Source organism: Dromiciops gliroides, chromosome 5 (genome assembly GCF_019393635.1).
Source record: "Dromiciops gliroides isolate mDroGli1 chromosome 5, mDroGli1.pri, whole genome shotgun sequence".
NCBI lineage: Eukaryota > Metazoa > Chordata > Mammalia > Microbiotheria > Microbiotheriidae > Dromiciops > Dromiciops gliroides.
In genome coordinates, this window is record NC_057865.1 from 256,684,905 (window position 1) to 256,693,159 (window position 8,255).

The window sequence follows — 8,255 nt, forward strand, 5'->3', positions numbered from 1 at the left end:
TTGTGAAGTGAGCAGAACCAAGAGAACATTGTACAGAGACAGCAATATTGTTTGATGAAAAACTGTGAATGACAACTATTCACAATAATACAATGATCCAAGACAATCCCAAAGGACTATTGGTGAAACATACTGTCCACCTCCAAAGAAAGAACTGATGTTGATAAAAAAGACTGAAGCATGCTAATTCCCCACTTTCTTTCATTTTTTTTCCTTTTAATCAAGTTTCCTTTTACAGAATGACAAATACGGCACTGTTTTACATATTCACACATGCATGACCCATACCTGATTATTTGCTGTCTCAGGGAGGGGGGAGGGAAAGAAGAAAAATTGGAACCCCAAACTATAAATAAAAATGTTTATTATTTTAAAAAATGGTCAGTAACTCTGGAGGAGATTTAAGGTCAGGAGTAGAGCACCCGAAACTGATCATCTTGAAGGATCATAGAGACCTAGAAGGAACCTTAGAGACCATTGACTCTCACACCTTCACTTAACAAATAATTTTTAAAACCCTTGAGGTACAGGAAAGTCACATGACTTGCCCAAGATCACATAGCTAATAACTATCTAAGATGGGTTTTGAACCCATGCTAACTTCATTAGCCCATTAATCCATTAATTCATTACCTCATTCCTAACTTCAAGTCCAGTGTTATGTCCAATATGCCATCACTGCTAGTGGGAGAGGTAACTGTGGTAACTATTATCCCATCTTTGGATACACTTTTTGATAGAATAGCTAGACTGGTAGATAAGGGAAACACCAGAGCCATATTTTTATTTTTCTTTGATTGTATTTGGCAAAGCCTCCTCTGATATTCTTTTCTCATTCTAGAGCCAGGGAGAGAGGATAAGAAGAAGGCTAAATGGATTTGAAGTTTTGTGAATAGCTAGACTCAATAACTGTTGATTAATCCAAGTCAATTTTGAGAAAAATTATCAGTAAAATACTGTATGTGATCTTGCTTACCTTGTTGAGTTCAATACTTTTATCAATGATTGGGATGGGATCAAGACATAAATGGTGTACTTATCAAATTTGCAGACAACTTGCCATTCCTTACCTATGACTTTCCTCCTACCTCTGTGCCTCTGCACTAGATGTTGCACAGGCCTGATATGCTCTCCACTATCACTAATACTTCTTAGAATCCATAGCTTCCTTTCTTCAACATGCATTTCAAATACCACCTTCTGTAAAAGCCCTTCCCTGACCTTCTCAGTTGCTAGTGCTGTCCTCTCTAAAGTCACTTTCAATCTCCTCCATTCATATCTTAGACATGCCTATTTATGGATATGTTGTCTCACTCTCAGAATGTAAGATCCATGAGGATAAGGAATAATTTTTGCTATAAAAAATTCCTATGTCTAGCATAGTACCTAATACAAATAAGAGATTACTACATGCTTGTTGATTTCCACACAATGACACTTTGAGGGGAAAACATCTAATTTACTGGATGACACTATCTTTGCAGACAAGATTATAAGCAGTATGTGTGTGTATATATATGTTTTATATATATCCTCTCCCCTCTGTCTTCTTTCACATATATATGTATGTATATATGCATGTATGTCTATATCCATACATGTATACACACACACACACACACACACACACACACACATATATATATATATGAAAGAAGACAGAGGGGAGAGGATGGAATAAGTATTTTTATAGCATCTATTATGTGCCAGGAACTGTGTTAATACCTTTCAAAAAATATGTGATTTCATTTTTACAGCCACCCTGTGAGGTAGGTAATATTATCATACCCATTTTATGGTGGAACAAACTGAGGCAAACAGAGGTTAAATGAATTGTCCATGGTCACACACCTAGTAAGTGTCAAAGATTGGATTTTAACTCAGGTTTTTCTTTTTTCTTTTACTCCAAGCCCAGAACTCTATTCAATGCACCAACTAGTTGCCTCTGAAATAGTGTTGGTCATAGACTCAACAGAAACTTTTGTTCTAATGCTTTCTCCAACCTTTTCTAGCTATGTGTCATTAAGATAATCACAAAACCTTTTGATGCCCATTTTCCTTATATTAAAATGAATATAATAATACCTGTAGCACCATGGAACTCATAGAGTTGGAGGGATTGAATGAGATAATATCTGTAGAGTAAAAAGAAAATCTCCAAGTTCTATGTAAATGTCAGCTACTATCAAAAGAGTTATGACCCCGATAAAAAAGCAGTTAATTGGTTTTTGGACTGGTTGATTGACCATAACCAAAGAATATTTATTAATGGATTGTTGTCTTTGTGGAAAGAGCTTTGTAATGAAGTACCCCCAAGGTGCTGTCCTTGGTTCTATTCCACTCAACATTTTTATTAATGATTTCTCTAAATAAGTATCTGGAATACTTATCAAATTGGGGAATGACATTAAGCTGGGAGGGTAGGTTATAGACTAGATGACAGATTGTAATTCTTGAAGATAATTGTCAGGTTAGACAGTGGAATGAAAGTTGCAAGAAGAAATTTAATAAGTTTTCATATAAAGTTCCACTGTCTTCTGTCCTGATCAGAATGAATTTTTGATATTGTGTCTAATTCTTGGCATGACTTTTGAGAAAGGATATTGGAAAATTGGAACATGGCCATAAGAGAATGACCAGAAATTATGAAAGACTTGAAACCATGTTATATAAGGAGAGATTGGAGGAATTAAGAACATTTAACCTAAAGATCCTGAAAGAAGGACAATAAGTATCCATGTCACTGGCTATTAAAGGCTCATTGGCTATTTGTTAAGGAAATTGTAGGCAGAATTCATTATTTGTGTAAGGTTTTAAATACATGCTCCTTGTAGTATCTTATATCTTTAAGATTCTATGATCCTAAGAACCTCAGTTTTCTAATTAGTTGGGTAAAAGAGATGATTGTGTTGCACTAATTCAATACTCTCTCTAGAGGCATAGAAAGGATTAGTTGTTGTTATTATTTATTTCAATAATTTCATGAGTTCAGGCATGATTGTAGGAGTAATATAATAAAAAGATCTACAGATTACTTGAATTCTTAGAAAGTTGTTTCTATAAATGACATTTGGCTACTATAAAAATATAACAATTTAGAGTTCCATTTCTCAACTTCTGTGTTAATGATCTTCCATCTCAGTATGTCTTCCTTTCTAGCATGTATGACAATAAATTACTCCACCACTCAAGAATACATCTTTCACCCAATTACCAGTAAATGCCAGGTCATCTAAATTGGGAGGATTATGTTTTTAGCTGAAATCAAAACATAGCTTTTGAACTTGTTCCTCAGATTGCTGGAAGTGATGACTTCATATATTTTAAAGAACAGGCACTAACAAAATCTTGAATTATGTTAATGTTAACCCATTTGTATTCCCTTCTTCCCGAACTTCTGGAATATGTGCATTTCATTTTATGAGAATAGTCTCCAAATGAGATTCTGTATAGTTCAAGGAAAATAGTCAATAGATTACAAAGAAAGGTTATTCTGTGTAAAATATTCTGTGATTTCCTCAATGTAGGGCATTTTCCCTAATTTGTAAATAACATCATATAAATCCTTGAAAAGTGCCTGAAACGCAAGAGGTTAAATGACTTGCCTTGGGTCATTTAGCTAGTAAGTGCCAAAAGTATTATTTGAACCTAATTCTTCCTAACACATGCATAGCGATCTATGCAATATACCGCACTGCCTTTACAACTCTAAAACATGGAAACATTTAAGGCATTTGGGTGATTTGGTAAAGATGAGTAACAAGTGAATTCAAGGCAACTTATTTACACAGTGATCCTGGGCAACTTAACCCTCTTTTCCTCAATTCCCTCACCTATAAAAAGAACTAGAAAAGGAAAAGGCAATCCACTGCAGTATATTTGCCAAGAAAACCCCAAATGGGTCATAAAGAATTGGATATGACTGGAATGGGCAAACAACAAAAGTCATTTACATAGAAAGTTGGATTGTGTGATATACTAGAAATAACACTTGACTATAACAATTTATTTTGTAGGTAACATGGAGACATCTGGAGAACCTTACTATGTAGACAAAATCTCCCATTCATTTGAAATTTACTTAAAACCTCCTCTATGACAGTGCTGAATAGCTTTGGTGGGTACTTCTTCCTGTCATGCCCTCTCCCTTATGACTTGCTTAATGTTGATAATAAAAGGATTATTCAGTGTATAGATTAATCAATAGGTTTTTTTTAAGTGTCTACTGTATGTCAGTCAATGTTCTAGGAACTGGGGATTCATTCCCTGACCTTGAATAACTTACATTCTATCAAATGGAGTAATGGTGGTGTTTCTTTCACATAATGAAACATTTCATTAAAACTGTCCAAAAGTGGAATGGGATTTCTCAAGAAGTCCTAATTTCCCTGTCACTAGAGTCTTCAAGTAGAGAATAAGTAAGCCCTTGACAGTGGTATCATGGAAAGGATCCCTATTTGGCTATGTATTTGGGTTAGAGTCATTAGAGAAGGGCTTCTTAAATTGGGGATCTATGGTCTCCTTAGGGGTCACTGGACAGATTTCAGAGAGTTTTAGAATTTATTTTCTATTTGGTCAACTACATTTCAATATATTTTATTTTCTTTGTAATCTTGTGCTATTTAATGCATATTAAACATTATTTCCTTTTTTTTGTGGAACAATGGGGGTTAAGTGACTTGCTCGGGGTCACACAGGTAGTAAGTGTCAAGTGTCTGAGGCTGGATTTGAACTCAGTTACTCCTGAATCCAGGGCTGATGCTTTATCCACTGCACCACCTAGCTGCTCCCTAAATATTATTTTCAAAAATGGTCCACAGGCTTTCCCATGCTGTCAGAGGGGTCTATGACAAAATAAAATGGTTAAGAACATACGCATCACCTGGCCTTTTATTTATTACAAATGGTTAATTCTATGATTCTGTTAATTTTTCTAATACACAACTCTGACAAAATTATTCCCCTGGCTGCAATTCACCTCTCATTCATTGCCCCTTATTCCCAAACTAGACTGTTCATACAATGGTTTTGTAATAATGGGCCAGACAGAGGGGAAGGTTGATAAGTACTGGGACTTTATTGGGAAAACCTCAAAACAAATTAAGGGTATAGAATTTTTACTCAGCGATTGTATTGTTGAGACTTTAAATATAAGAAAAGGGGTAGGTGTACATGTCTATATGATAACATTCATAACCAATTTTATAATAGCACAAAAATTATGCAATCAATATTTAAAGAGTACAACATTAATGGAACATTATGAGACCATTAAAATGACAAATAAGATAAGTACAAGGAAAGACATAAAGACTTATGAAGTGATGCAAAGGAAAATAATAAGAACCAAAGGCATGAAAAATAACTATAAAAATGATGAGGGTATGTCCAGAATTAGATGATTAAGATCCTGCTAAATTTCTTTTCCTTAATGAGGTGTCAAATTAATTTAATTAGGAATGAACTTGCCTGCCCCTAGGACTGCCCCTTTACAATGAAGATAACTGACTGATTTGCAATAAGTTCATACACATGGAGCACACTCTTAGACTTAGCTTTTATTAATCACTTACTATGTACAAAGCTGCTAAGTGTTGAGAATACAAATATAAAAGGGAGACAATTCCTGCTCTCAAAGAGCTCACACTATACTTAGGAAGACTTTTTTCCTCTCCTTCTTCTTCTCCCCTCCCTCTCCCTGTCTCTATCTCTCTCTCTCTCTCTCTACACACACACACACACACACACACACACACACACACACACACACAACATAGACAGTTTCAGCTGTTTATCAGATAGAAAGTTGTCATGATTGTTAGGGCATAGTGGCAAAAATAGATGGCAATGTTTCTTTGATATAATTTCCATGGCTAAAACAATGGCAATTTCTGCCACTGGACCATTTGACAATGCCACAGACTTTTGTGACAAGAACTTTCTTTTCTGGGTCTTCAATTGTTATGTCTGAAATATCTGGAGAAGCAGCTCCCAGGTCATGTCTCCACAGTGTTTGCATCTCAGAATGATGGCTGCAGATGCTAGGCTGAAATCACTGATATAACAAAGGCTCCTGGGTTCAATGTCCTGAGCTGTCCCCAACAAGGTCTGAGGGAAGATACTGTTGAAGATGCTGGTAGTGCTTTAATATTCCTGGTGAATATTGCTTACTATCTCTTCCTTAGTGTGCCTTGTTGCTTCAGCTAGGCTGTGAGTGGAAGCTGGTGAGGAAGCTAGATCCTTCTCCATAGGAGTCACCTCACCAAATGATAAAGTCTCTGTGTCCTAACCTGAAAGTAAGCCCAGTAGGGATGAGATTGGGGATTTGTATAGGTTCCCATATTCAAGTAAAACTCAAAAAAATATTTTTGTAACTCCTATAACTGGCTAATTAATTTGATAGTTTCTGATGAAAGTTATTTTTCTGGTTCAGCACTATCCTATAAACACATGTCTCAAGATCATTGTTGTCTGACTTCCACAGAAAGGAAAAAAAAACTACGAACAAATATAATTAATGAAGCATTCGTCAAATGCCTATTATTTGAACACTCTAGGAGGTAAATTGTATAGGTAGATTAACAGGATATGATTTTTGCCCATGAGATGCTTATAATCTAGTAAGGGAGAAAAGGCAGAAATGTGAATAATAACAAAAGAAAGCCAATGAAAAAGAGGCACAAAAATCAATGTGGAAGTTCAGAGAAATGAGTGCCTACTTCCAAAAGGAAGAATACAGGTAGACTTCATGAAGGAGGTGGCATTTGAGTAGGCCAGAAGCTGAATAAATAGAGTTGAGGTCATTCTAGACATAGTGATCCAAGGCACAAAGACAAGAAAACATGGATCACCTTCAAGGAACATAAAGTGGCCCTCTTTGCTTAGAGCATAATGTACTTGAAAAGAAATGTGAGATAAGACTGGAGAGATATGGTAGACTCTAATAATGAAAAACCTTGAATATCACTTTAAAGAGCTTGGATTGTATGGGTTATACAACAGGGGTCTGTAAAATGTTTGGGAATGCAGGAGATACATAAATCAGCACTGGGTATTAGAAAGCTTATTATATAGAATCTACTGGAACATGAAGAGGTATCTAATGGGATCTAATGAGAATTTGAATCAGGGTCAGTACCATGGAAATTAGATGGAGAGGAGGGAGATGCAAGGAATATTATAAAATAGGGAGTGATAACTGATTTAAGAGGAAGATTTAAGTAGAAAGGGATTATTCCTTTAGAAACCATACAAAGTCTGATTCTAGGTTATTAAGTCAATCAATAATCATTTATTATGGTATTTCTATGTTCTAGGCACTAGGGACATAAACTCAGAAATTCCTGTCCTCAAAAAACTTACATTCTACTGGAAGAATATAATGTCCAAATGATATGAATTCAAGAACAAAGAACTGTTTTCACTTACTAAGGGAATATATTCAAGGCAGAGACTCCTGTAGAAACAATTAGCTTTGGGAAGAGAATCATAAACATAAATACAATTGTGACTTTGCTCATTTCCTTTTATCACTATATATATTACCCAGACCTTAACTGTGACATTTACACAGCTTTATACAGTAGATATAGTGAAGAGCCTCTCATATTTTCTGTTCATTTTGAAGGGGGCACCTACAAATGCAGAGAATAAATCTCCTATTCTCTTAGGGAAGGAATTAATGTTGGCTGGTTAAATAAATCTCTCCTTTTTCCTTCTTATCACTCATCTTCACCATTACAAGACAATAATTGTGAATATTCCAGGCATCTATCTCAAGTTAAATATACTGCATCATATTGTTCATGCATTGTTAACTAGGGCAGTATAAAACAGTAGTACTACTCTTCCCTTGGGAATCTTGTGAATGTTGGATGTATATTTCATGAGGCTATTCCAGTAAAATATAGACACATATGTAAATAAAACAAGAACCAAACTTGACAGGGGATTGAGGCTATGACAATCATTAGAGCCTGATTCGTCTACTGCTGTTTTTTCAATAGCAATGGGTTTCATTAAAATGCCATTTTTCACCGGGCAAAATGGTATACATCTGGTACCGGGGAGGCTAAGGCTGGTGCTTCTTTTGAACTCAGAAGTTCTGAGCTGCAGTGCACTAAGCCAATGGGTGCCTGCACTAAGTCAGGTATAAATGTAGCATTTCCCTGGGAATAGGAGGAGGTTATTAGATAATCAATCCATGGAGGGGCAAAGTAGCTCATATCAGAAAAGAGATGGTGAGTCCCAGTCTT